The sequence below is a fragment of the Cherax quadricarinatus genome, chromosome 3 (assembly GCF_038502225.1).
Source record: "Cherax quadricarinatus isolate ZL_2023a chromosome 3, ASM3850222v1, whole genome shotgun sequence".
In the NCBI taxonomy this organism is placed as follows: domain Eukaryota; kingdom Metazoa; phylum Arthropoda; class Malacostraca; order Decapoda; family Parastacidae; genus Cherax; species Cherax quadricarinatus.
Genome location: NC_091294.1, coordinates 22,595,060 through 22,607,302, shown reverse-complemented (window position 1 = coordinate 22,607,302; position 12,243 = coordinate 22,595,060). Strand labels below are relative to the sequence as shown.

The 12,243-nt window shown below is 40.8% G+C and overlaps 1 protein-coding gene across 3 annotated transcripts in view; it reads left to right on the top strand.

The window, feature by feature from the left end:
- The first annotated feature begins 3,980 nt into the window (after window positions 1–3,980).
- LOC128706605 (microsomal glutathione S-transferase 1) overlaps window positions 3,981–12,243 on the top strand; it is a 71,712-nt gene continuing 63,449 nt past the window's right edge. The window contains exon 1 of one of the 3 annotated variants that reach the window (XM_070090761.1): window positions 3,981–4,030. The gene's annotated coding sequence lies outside the window, so the exon portion shown is untranslated. Of the gene's footprint in view, window positions 4,031–5,420; window positions 5,512–12,243 lie in introns of those variants that run through there. The other 2 variants (XM_070090758.1, XM_070090768.1) reach the window with 2 other exon arrangements.

Genomic DNA, 12,243 nt, shown 5'->3' with positions numbered 1-12,243 from the left:
TGGTAACTAGTGTGGGTGGCCTTGATAACAAATTTCTGGCCTGGTAACTAGTGTGGGTGATCTTGATAACTAAAATCTGGCCTGGCAACTAGTGTGGGTGACCTTGGTAACTAAGGTCTGGCCTGGTAACTAGCGTTTGTGACCTTGATAACAAAGGTCTGGCCTGGTAACTAGTGTGGGTGACATTGATAACTAAGGTCTGGCCTGGTAACTAGTGTGGGTGACCTTCATAACTAAGGTCTGGCCTGGTAACTAGTGTGGGTGACCTTGATAACTAAGGTCTCGCCTGGTAACTAGTGTGGGTTACCTTGATAACTAAGGTCTGGCCTGGTAACTAGTGTGGGTGACCTTGATAACTAAGGTCTGGCCTGGTAACTAGTGTGGGTGACCTTGATAACTAAGGTCTGGCCTGGTAACTAGTGTGGGTGACCTTGATAACTAAGCTCTGGCCTGGTAACTAGTCTAGGTGACTTTGATAACTAAGGTCTGGCCTGGTAACTAGTGTGGGAGACCTTGATAAATAAGGTCTGGCCTGGTAACTAGTGTGGGTGACCTTGATAACAAAGGTCTGGCCTGGTAAATAGTGTGGGTGACCTTGATAACTAAGGTCTGGCCTGGTAACTAGTGTGAGTGACCTTGATAACTAAGGTCTGGCCTGGTAACTAGTGTGGGTGACCTTGATAACTAAGGTCTGGCCTGGAAACTAGTGTGGGTGACCTTGATAACAAAGGTCTGGCCTGGTAACTAGTGTGGGTGACCTTCATTACTAAGGTATGGCCTGATAACTAGTGTGGGTGACCTTGATAACTAAGGCTGGCCTGGTAACTAGTGTGGGTGACCTTGATAACTAAGGTCTGGCCTGGTAACTAGTGTGGGTGACCTTGATAACTAAGGTCTGGCCTGGTAACTAGTGTGGGTGACCTTGATAACTAAGGTCTGGCCTGGTAACTAGTGTGGGTGACCTTGATATCTAAGGTCTGGCCTGGTAACTAGTGTGGGTGACCTTGATAACTAAGGTCTGGCCTGGTAACTAGTGTAGGTGACCTTGATAACTAAGGTCTGGCCTGGTAACTTGTGTGGTTGACCTTGATAACTAAGGTCTGGCCTGGTAACTAGTGTAGGTGACCTTGATAACTAAGGTCTGGCCTGGTAACTAGTGTGGGTGACCTTGATAACTAAGGTCTGGCCTGGTAACTAGTGTGGGTGACCTTGATAATTAAGGTCTGGCCTGGTAACTAGTGTGGGTGACCTTGATAACTAAGGTCTGGCCTGGTAACTAGTGTGGGTGACCTTGATAACTAAGGTCTGGCCTGGTAATTAGTGTGGGTGACCTTGATAACTAAGGTCTGGCCTGGTAACTAGTATGGGTGACCTTGATAACTAAGGTCTGGCCTGGTAACTAGTGTGGGTGACCTTGATAACTAAGGTCTGGCCTGGTAACTAGTGTGGGTGACCTTGATAACAAAGGTCTGGCCTGGTAACTAGTGTGGGTGACCTTGATAACTAAGGTCTGGCCTGGTAACTAGTGTGGGTGACCTTGATAACAAAGGTCTGGCCTGGTAACTAGTGTGGGTGACCTTGATAACTAAGGTCTGGCCTGGTAACTAGTGTGGGTGACCTTGATAACAAAGGTCTGGCCTGGTAACTAGTGTGGGTGACCTTGATAACTAAGGTCTGGCCTGGTAACTAGTGTGGGTGACCTTGATAACAAAGGTCTGGCCTGGTAACTAGTGTGGGTGACCTTGATAACTAAGGTCTGGCCTGGTAACTAGTGTGGGTGACCTTGATAACAAAGGTTTGGCCTGGTAACTAGTGTGGGTGACCTTGATAACTAAGGTCTGGCCTGGTAACTAGTGTGGGTGACCTTGATAACTAAGGTCTGGCCTGGTAACTAGTGTGGGTGACCTTGATAACTAAGGTCTGGCCTGGTAACTAGTGTGGGTGACCTTGATAACTAAGGTCTGGCCTGGTAACTAGTGTGGGTGACCTTGATAACTAAGGTCTGGCCTGGTAGCTAGTGTGGGAGACCTTGATAACTAAGGTCTGGCCTGGTAGCTAGTGTGGGTGACCTTGATAACTAAGGTCTGGCCTGGTAACTAGTGTGGGTGGCCTTGATAACTAAGGTCTGGCCTGGTAGCTAGTGTGGGTGACCTTGATAACTAAGGTCTGGCCTGGTAACTAGTGTGGGTGACCTTGATAACTAAGGTCTGGCCTGGTAGCTAGTGTGGGTGACCTTGATAACAAAGGCCTGGCCTGGTAACTAGTGTGGGTGACCTTGATAACTAAGGTCTGGCCTGGTAGCTAGTGTGGGTGACCTTGATAACTAAGGTCTGGCCTGGTAACTAGTGTGGGTGACCTTGATAACTAAGGTCTGGCCTGGTAGCTAGTGTGGGAGACCTTGATAACTAAGGTCTGGCCTGGTAGCTAGTGTGGGTGACCTTGATAACTAAGGTCTGGCCTGGTAACTAGTGTTGGTGACCTTGATAACTAAGGTCTGGCCTGGTAACTAGTGTTGGTGACCTTGATAACTAAGGTCTGGCCTGGTAACTAGTGTGGGTGACCTTGATAACTAAGGTCTGGCCTGGTAACTAGTGTTGGTGACCTTGATAACTAAGGTCTGGCCTGGTAAGCAGTGGATGTAACTTACAACTTGTCGTGACTCAGCAGCTTCACATAATTCTTCAACATTTTTAATACAATGAACTTAGTGAATATTTTAAACCCAGTATATACAATATATATACAATATATACTTAACGTTCATAATAAAGTTAGGAAACAAGTAATAATATGATATAGAAGCCTAATAATTAAATAACAGAGAGTGTCAGACGCACGATGATTAATGGATTTTGGTAATTTTTAGTCCTCTTGAATTAGCAGTATTTTTCACTGACAATTTTACGTCATTAAACACATTTTTGGTTTTGAAAACGATATATCTGTTGACCATCTTTGTTTGATTTAATACAAATTATTCCTCCGCCATCCTTCCTTCCCGGCAGCAGTGCGGTACGACACTTTACTCCCGCTCTACAACAAGTTAGTACAACATAAGACTCAGTGTAGTTAGTATACATCATCTCTACAACAAGTTAGTACTTCATAAGTCTCAGTGTAGTTAGTATACATCATCTCTACAACAAGTTAGTACTACATAAGTCTCAGTGTAGTTATTATACATCATCTCTACAACAAGTTAGTACAACATAAGACTCAGTGTAGTTAGTATACATCATCTCTATAACAAGTTAGTACTACATAAGTCTCAGTGTAGTTAGTATACATCATCTCTATAACAAGTTAGTACTACATAAGACTCAGTGTAGTTATTATACATCATCTCTATAACAAGTTAGTACTACATAAGACTCAGTGTAGTTAGTATACATCATCTCTATAACAAGTTAGTACTTCATAAGACTCAGTGTAGTTAGTATACATCATCTCTACAACAAGTTAGTACAACATAAGACTCAGTGTAGTTAGTATACATCATCTCTATAACAAGTTAGTACTACATAAGACTCAGTGTAGTTAGTATACATCATCTCTACAACAAGTTAGTACTACATAAGACTCAGTGTAGTTAGTATACATCATCTCTATAACAAGTTAGTGCTACATAAGACTCAGTGTAGTTAGTATACATCATCTCTATAACAAGTTAGTGCTACATAAGACTCAGTGTAGTTAGTATACATCATCTCTACAACAAGTTAGTACTACATAAGTCTCAGTGTAGTTAGTATACATCATCTCTACAACAAGTTAGTACTTCATAAGTCTCAGTGTAGTTAGTATACATCACCTCTATAACAAGTTAGTACTACATAAGACTCAGTGTAGTTAGTATACATCATCTCTACAACAAGTTAGTACTTCATAAGTCTCAGTGTAGTTAGTATACATCATCTCTATAACAAGTTAGTACTACATAAGACTCAGTGTAGTTAGTATACATCATCTCTACAACAAGTTAGTACTTCATAAGTCTCAGTGTAGTTAGTATACATCATCTCTACAACAAGTTAGTACTACATAAGACAGGAGTTTACCTGGAGTTTACCTGGAGAGAGTTTCGGGGGTCAACGGCCCCGCGGCCCGGTCTGTGACCAGGCCTCCTGGTGGATCAGAGCCTGATCAACCAGGCTGTTGCTGCTGGCTGCACGCAAACTCAGTGTAGTTAGTATACATCACCTCTATAACAAGTTAGTACTACATAAGACTCAGTGTAGTTAGTATACATCATCTCTATAACAAGTTAGTACTACATAAGACTCAGTGTAGTTAGTATACATCATCTCTACAACAAGTTAGTACTACATAAGACTCAGTGTAGTTAGTATACATCATCTCTACAACAAGTTAGTACTACATAAGTCTCAGTGTAGTTAGTATACATCATCTCTATAACAAGTTAGTACTACATAAGACTCAGTGTAGTTAGTATACATCATCTCTATAACAAGTTAGTACTACATAAGACTCAGTGTAGTTAGTATACATCATCTCTATAACAAGTTAGTACTACATAAGACTCAGTGTAGTTAGTATACATCATCTCTACAACAAGTTAGTACTACATAAGACTCAGTGTAGTTAGTATACATCATCTCTACAACAAGTTAGTACTACATAAGTCTCAGTGTAGTTAGTATACATCATCTATATAACAAGTTAGTACTACATAAGACTCAGTGTAGTTAGTATACATCATCTCTATAACAAGTTAGTACTACATAAGACTCAGTGCAGTTAGTATACATCATCTCTACAACAAGTTAGTACTTCATAAGTCTCAGTGTAGTTAGTATACATCATCTCTATAACAAGTTAGTACTACATAAGTCTCAGTGTAGTTATTATACATCATCTCTATAACAAGTTAGTACTACATAAGACTCAGTGTAGTTATTATACATCATCTCTACAACAAGTTAGTACTACATAAGACTCAGTGTAGTTAGTATACATCATCTCTATAACAAGTTAGTACTACATAAGTCTCAGTGTAGTTATTATACATCATCTCTATAACAAGTTAGTACTACATAAGACTCAGTGTAGTTATTATACATCATCTCTATAACAAGTTAGTACTTCATAAGTCTCAGTGTAGTTAGTATACATCATCTCTATAACAAGTTAGTACTACATAAGTCTCAGTGTAGTTATTATACATCATCTCTATAACAAGTTAGTACTACATAAGACTCAGTGTAGTTAGTATACATCATCTCTATAACAAGTTAGTACTACATAAGACTCAGTGTAGTTATTATACATCATCTCTATAACAAGTTAGTACTACATAAGTCTCAGTGTAGTTAGTATACATCATCTCTACAACAAGTTAGTACTACATAAGACTCAGTGTAGTTAGTATACATCATCTCTACAACAAGTTAGTACTACATAAGACTCAGTGTAGTTAGTATACATCATCTCTACAACAAGTTAGTACTACATAAGACTCAGTGTAGTTAGTATACATCATCTCTACAACAAGTTAGTACTACATAAGACTCAGTGTAGTTATTATACATCATCTCTATAACAAGTTAGTACTACATAAGTCTCAGTGTAGTTAGTATACATCATCTCTATAACAAGTTAGTACTACATAAGACTCAGTGTAGTTAGTATACATCATCTCTATAACAAGTTAGTACTACATAAGACTCAGTGTAGTTAGTAGATATCTTCTTCACTTTAAATTATACTGTTATGTACATTATATAAATGATCTTGTAAAATTTTGTGATGAGCTGCAACACAGGTTTGTAGTGTTGCAACGCAGGTTTGTAGTGTTGCTACACAGGTTTGTAGTGTTGCTACACAGGTTTGTAGTGTTGCAACACAGGTTTGTAGTGTTGCAACGCAGGTTTGTAGTGTTGCTACACAGGTTTGTAGTGTTGCTACACAGGTTTGTAGTGTTGCTACACAGGTTTGTAGTGTTGCAACGCAGGTTTGTAGTGTTGCTACTCAGGTTTGTAGTGTTGCTATACAGGTTTGTAGTGTTGCAACGCAGGTTTGTAGTGTTGCTACACAGGTTTGTAGTGTTGCTACACAGGTTTGTAGTGTTGCTACACAGGTTTGTAGTGTTGCAATGCAGGTTTGTAGTGTTGCTACACAGGTTTGTAGTGTTGCTACACAGGTTTGTAGTGTTGCAACGCAGGTTTGTAGTGTTGCTACACAGGTTTGTAGTGTTGCTACACAGGTTTGTAGTGTTGCTACACAGGTTTGTAGTGTTGCTACACAGGTTTGTAGTGTTGCAACACAGGTTTGTAGTGTTGCAACGCAGGTTTGTAGTGTTGCTACACAGGTTTGTAGTGTTGCTACACAGGTTTGTAGTGTTGCTACACAGGTTTGTAGTGTTGCAACGCAGGTTTGTAGTGTTGCTACACAGGTTTGTAGTGTTGCTACACAGGTTTGTAGTGTTGCAACGCAGGTTTGTAGTGTTGCTACACAGGTTTGTAGTGTTGCTACACAGGTTTGAAGTTTTGCTACACAGGTTTGTAGTGTTGCAACGCAGGTTTGTAGTGTTGCAACGCAGGTTTGTAGTGTTGCTACACAGGTTTGTAGTGTTGCAACGCAGGTTTGTAGTGTTGCTACACAGGTTTATAGTGTTGCTACACAGGTTTGTAGTGTTGCTACACAGGTTTGTAGTGTTGCTACACAGGTTTGTAGTGTTGCTACACAGGTTTGTAGTGTTGCAACACAGGTTTGTAGTGTTGCAACGCAGGTTTGTAGTGTTGCTACACAGGTTTGTAGTGTTGCTACACAGGTTTGTAGTGTTGCTACACAGATTTGTAGTGTTGCTACACAGGTTTGTGGTGTTGCTACACAGGTTTGTAGTGTTGCTACACAGGTTTGTAGTGTTGCTACACAGGTTTGTAGTGTTGCTACATAGGTTTGTGGTGTTGCAACACAGGTTTGTAGTGTTGCTACACAGATTTGTAGTGTTGCTACACAGGTTTGTAGTATTGCTACACAGGTTTGTAGTGTTGCTACACAGATTTGTAGTGTTGCTACACAGGTTTGTGGTGTTGCTACACAGGTTTGTAGTGTTGCTATACAGGTTTGTAGTGTTGCTACACAGGTTTGTAGTGTTGCTACACAGGTTTGTAGTGTTGCTACACAGATTTGTAGTGTTGCTACACAAGTTTGTAGTGTTGCTACATAGGTTTGAGGTGTTGCAACACAGGTTTGTAGTGTTGCAACACAGATTTGCAGTTTTGTAACACAGGTAGTGTTGCAACACAGGTTTGTAGTGTTGCAACACAGATTTGCAGTGTTGCAACACAGGTTTGCAGTGTTGCAATACAGGTTTGTAATGTCGCAACACAGGTTTGCAGTGTTGCAATACAGGGTTGTAGTGTTGCAATACAGGTTTGCAGTGTTGCAATACAGGTTTGTAGTGTTGCAACACAGGTTTGCAATGTTGCAATACAGGTTTGTAGTGTTGCTACACGGGTTTGTAGTGTTGCAACACAGGTTTGAAGTGTTGCAACACAGGTTTGTAGTGTTGCAATTCAGGTTTCTAGTGTTGCAACACAGGTTTGAAGTGTTGCAACACGGGTTTGTAGTGTTGCAACACATGTTTGCAATGTTGCAACACAGGTTTGTAGTGTTGCAACACAGGTGTGTAGCGTGGCAAGAAAGATACCTGGAGGGTGTGACGGGGGTCAACGCCCCCGCTTCCGGTCCATGACCAGACCTTAGATGTGTAGTGTTACAACACAGGTGTTTATATACATAGATGTGTTGTGTTACAACACAGGTCTACCTACCTGGTGTATAGTATTGCAGCACAGGTATGTAGTATTGCAATGCAGGTGTGTAGTGTACTCACCGATATATTTTTACGAGGTTCGTGTCTTGGCTCCTAGTCCAGCCTCTAAAAATTTAACGTTGTCTTGCATTTGCTGGTTTCTGGCCTCTAGTGACCTACCGTACCTAGTTTCCAGACTGTGTATGAAGTATGCATCCATCAAGTCTTCATTCACCTCATCATACTTGTTGGTATACATAAACCTTAGTAATAGATGACGACAAATTGGTTTAGAAACACACGTACGCAAACACTAGGACATATTTATTTAGAAAACGTTTCGGTTCTGAGACCTTAATTGTCATGTGGGTTTTCGATACGTGGATAGGGTAAGAATACTCATGTAGGCTGGTAGTACGTATAATATATAACGGGAAGTATGGAAAGCGCCAACAGCCGACCTGCCTCTCTCTGCTCCCTATCTTGACTGACCCATGAGTGCCTAAGGGTGAGGGGGTGTTTGAAATCCTGCTATGGTCAGCAGCAATATGAATACAGTCAGTGATTCACGCAGAGACGGTTGGTAGTGAGTCATCTACTGGTACACTGGTTACTGGTAACTGGTTACTAGGAACTGGTACTACTACTGAGAACTCAGCGACAACGTATGTCATCCCGACATACAACTAATACAAACTAGAGACGGCAGGTGTACGGCTTGGGCTGATTCTAGACAATGTCAAAGTACACAACAATTGTACATTATAACATACATAAGTAGAATATTGGAATGGAAGCTTACATAATTGAAACTGTAATGAAACTATAACGCAATACAAGGTATGATATAGCACAACTCATCAAATGAAACTCAATGTTGGGATTACACAATAGAAGTGATAAAAGAAAAATTTGATCGATCGATCTGTATTCATGTGATCTACGGATTCTGAGGAAGGAATATATACAAAGAAAGAAGTGTTTAACAGAAAGGCAGATTCGGTGCACTCAAATCTAGACTGTTAACTCTCAGAATTCGGAGAGAACATGAACACAAAAAAAAATGCTTGAATACTGATAAGTTGATACTGTAATTATTCATCTATACAGGTTATTTACATTTAACCCCAACTCTGCTAGGGTGAGATTGACATATGCAGAATGGGTGTCATCTCTGGGAGGATCAAACTCTGTTGCACTGGCTAACTCATGCTGTATTTGAGGCAAATCTGAATTGGTAGTTACAAATGATACTTGAGGATTTCTCAATACCTGTCGTGTACGTAGGGAATAACGACATTCAGGTTGATCGTCTGACTGAGTATCAGAGGAAGAGAGTACAGGATCAGGAGGATTGTCAGAGTCTGTCACATTAGTCTGGGTTGGAACATCATTATCATCACATACTAACTTCATGTGATCTAAATGCGATTCTTCATACTGACCAGTACTAATTTCTCTAACCTTATACTTATTACCAGTGATATGTTCAACTACTCGATAAGGACCAACAAACTTTTGATCAAGCTTAGGCATTGCAGACGTTTTGTTAAAGTTAGTCAGCATAACTCTCGAACCTACTTTGATTTTGGATGGCTTTGCTCGAGTGTTTGCGACTCTTGTAAATTCTGCTGTTGATTTATGAAGTGTTTCATGGATTCTTCTAAAGACACTTTGAGCTAAACTGGTATGAGTTGCTATGAAATCATCAGGGTTGTAATTTGGTTTCGGATTAGAATATAGCAACTCATAAGGCAAACGTTTATCTACACCATACAATGCATAATGTGGAGTGTCACCTATGGAAACATTGTAAGCAGAATTTATAGCACACTGCACATCAGGTATAACTTCATCCCAAGTTTCACTGTTGGGATTGATAGTGGCTCTCAAGACATCAAGTACTTTCTTATTGGTACATTCCGCTAACCCATTGCTGGCAGGATGATGAGGAACAATGGTGGATTTAGAGATCTTGTACAAGGTACACAAATTTTCAAGAATCTCATTACAGAATTCACCTCCATTATCTGTTACTAGAGATTTAGGGGTGGTATGCCTGCAGATAATGTGTTCTTTAAACGCTTTAGCTACTGTCTCGGCAGTCTTATCTGCAATAGGAACTAACTCACAATATCTGGTGAAATGGTCTACCATAACACAGATGTTTGTTGCCCTGGAGGGAACATTGGAAATTAGTTAACAAATTTAGCGCAACTCTTTCCCACAGTTCGCTAGTAGTTGGATACACTTGGATTGGATTAGGACCATTAGCATTACCTTCATGTTGCATGCAGACACTACATTTCTTAACATACTCAGAAATATCAGTTGCCATACGAGGCCAAAAGTATTTCAATCTGGCTTGTTTTACTGAACGATCCATACCAGGGTGCGCAACACCTGGTACATCATGAACTACATTCACTAGCGACTGTGGAATTACTAACTGGTATACTCTTCTGCTAGGAGTACCCAACTCGGCTGTTCGATACAGTAATTCTTGGTTCATGACAAAGTCACTGATGGGTGCTGGTGGCTTCACAGTCAGAATAAGATCTTCCTGGAGCAGGAATCGAATCACACCAGACCACATGGGATCTGTTCGTTGAGCATTCTTTACATCCTCAGCACTTAATGGAGGGTCTGCAGTTACTATACTAATATGTCGTGATAAGGCATCTGCGACTACATTTGACTTGCCAGGTAAGTGTTCAAAGGTGGGATTGAACTCTTGGATAGTCAAGGTCCATCTGGCTAACCTTCCAGTAGGTTGTTTGCTCTGGAATAAAGGTATCAGTGGAGCATGGTCTGTCAAGACATGAACAGAGTACTGATAAATAATGTCTCGGAAGTGCTTTAAAGACCATACTATTGCTAAAGCTTCTTGCTCAGTTACTGTATAATTACGTTCAGCCTTCGTAATGTCTCGGCTAGCAAATGCAACTGCGTTGTACTTGCCATTGGTCTTCTGATCTAGTACGGCACCTATGCCAATTGAACTAGCATCAGTTGTCAGATAGAAGGGCTTAGAAAAATCTGGAAATTTCAAAATTGGAGAAGATGTTAGCTTTTCTTTTAGAGTTTGGAATGCTCTTTCTTGACGGAAGGTCCAAACAAAAGGAGCATCTTTCTTAAGCAACTCAGTTAGAGGAGCAGCTATGGAAGAAAAATTGGCAATGAAAGATCTATAAAAACCTGCTAAGCCCACAAAGGATCTTACGGCATCAGCAGTTTTGGGAGTTGGAAAGTTTAGTACTGCAGTTACTTTACTTTGGTCAGTCGTAACCCGTCTAGGAGTGACTACGTGACCAAGAAACTTAACTTCTGATCTGAAAAATTGACATTTAGACAGTTTGATCTTTAAATTGGCTTCTTCAAGCTTACCAAGTACTACCTCAAGTCTTTTCAAGTGTGTATCCATGTCTTTAGACATGACGATTACGTCATCTAAGTACACCATAAGTGCATTACCTATGAGACCTCTAAAGATATTAGTCATGAGCCTTGAGAACATGATAGGGGAGGATCGTAATCCAAACGCCATATGGAGGAAGTGATAATGACCTGTAGGAGTGGAGAATGCAGTTAGGTCTTGGCTGTCCTCATGAAGAGGGACTTGCCAAAACCCTTGTAACAAGTCCAGGGTTGAAAAGACTTTGTTATCTCCAATGTTACGTAAAAGATCACCCAGTACAGGAAGTGGGAAGCGATCTGGGATAGTTTTCACATTTAACTTCCTAAAGTCAATCACTGGGCACCAAGTACCATCCTTCTTAGGTACTAGGATCAAGGGTGCATTCCAAGGTGAATTGCTAGGTGCAATAACTCCATCATCAAGCATTTGATTGATCAATTCTTCTGCAACAGCAACTTGTGAATGAGGCATTCTGTATGCAGGTATATAGATAGGTCTAGTACCAGGTTCAAGTGGAATACGATGGGACAATAAGTTCGTTATACCCATCTTCTCACCTGGTAAGGCAATGGCTTTACGACGTTTGTTCAACAGAGTCAACAAACACTTGATTTCATCTGGGAAGTCAGTGGGAGCTATGTCTTTCTCCTCAACTGGTGGAACAGATTGATCCAGTGAAGTGGATGAGGTCTCCCCGGTAGAAATAGTACCGACCCACTGGTCAGGTGGCAACTCATCCTCTACCTGAACAGGGTAAGGATAGTGAACAAGGTCAACAAGATTGGTATTTGCTCTGAGACGAACACTGTGACCAGAAGTGTTAGCGAGGAAGAAATGGATCTTACTGACAGGAATCACTGTCAACTAGGACGTTATCACCATCTGGAACACTAGGAACAACAACAGACACTCTAGTGAGGGCACTAGCTGCGACAGAAACGTCTTTCTGCAGACGGCATGTGACATCAACAAGAGATGGCATTACTAGTTGCAAGTAATTGTTTTCCGACAAGGCGTCCCCTGTGGAGAAACTACTACTTGAACTAGC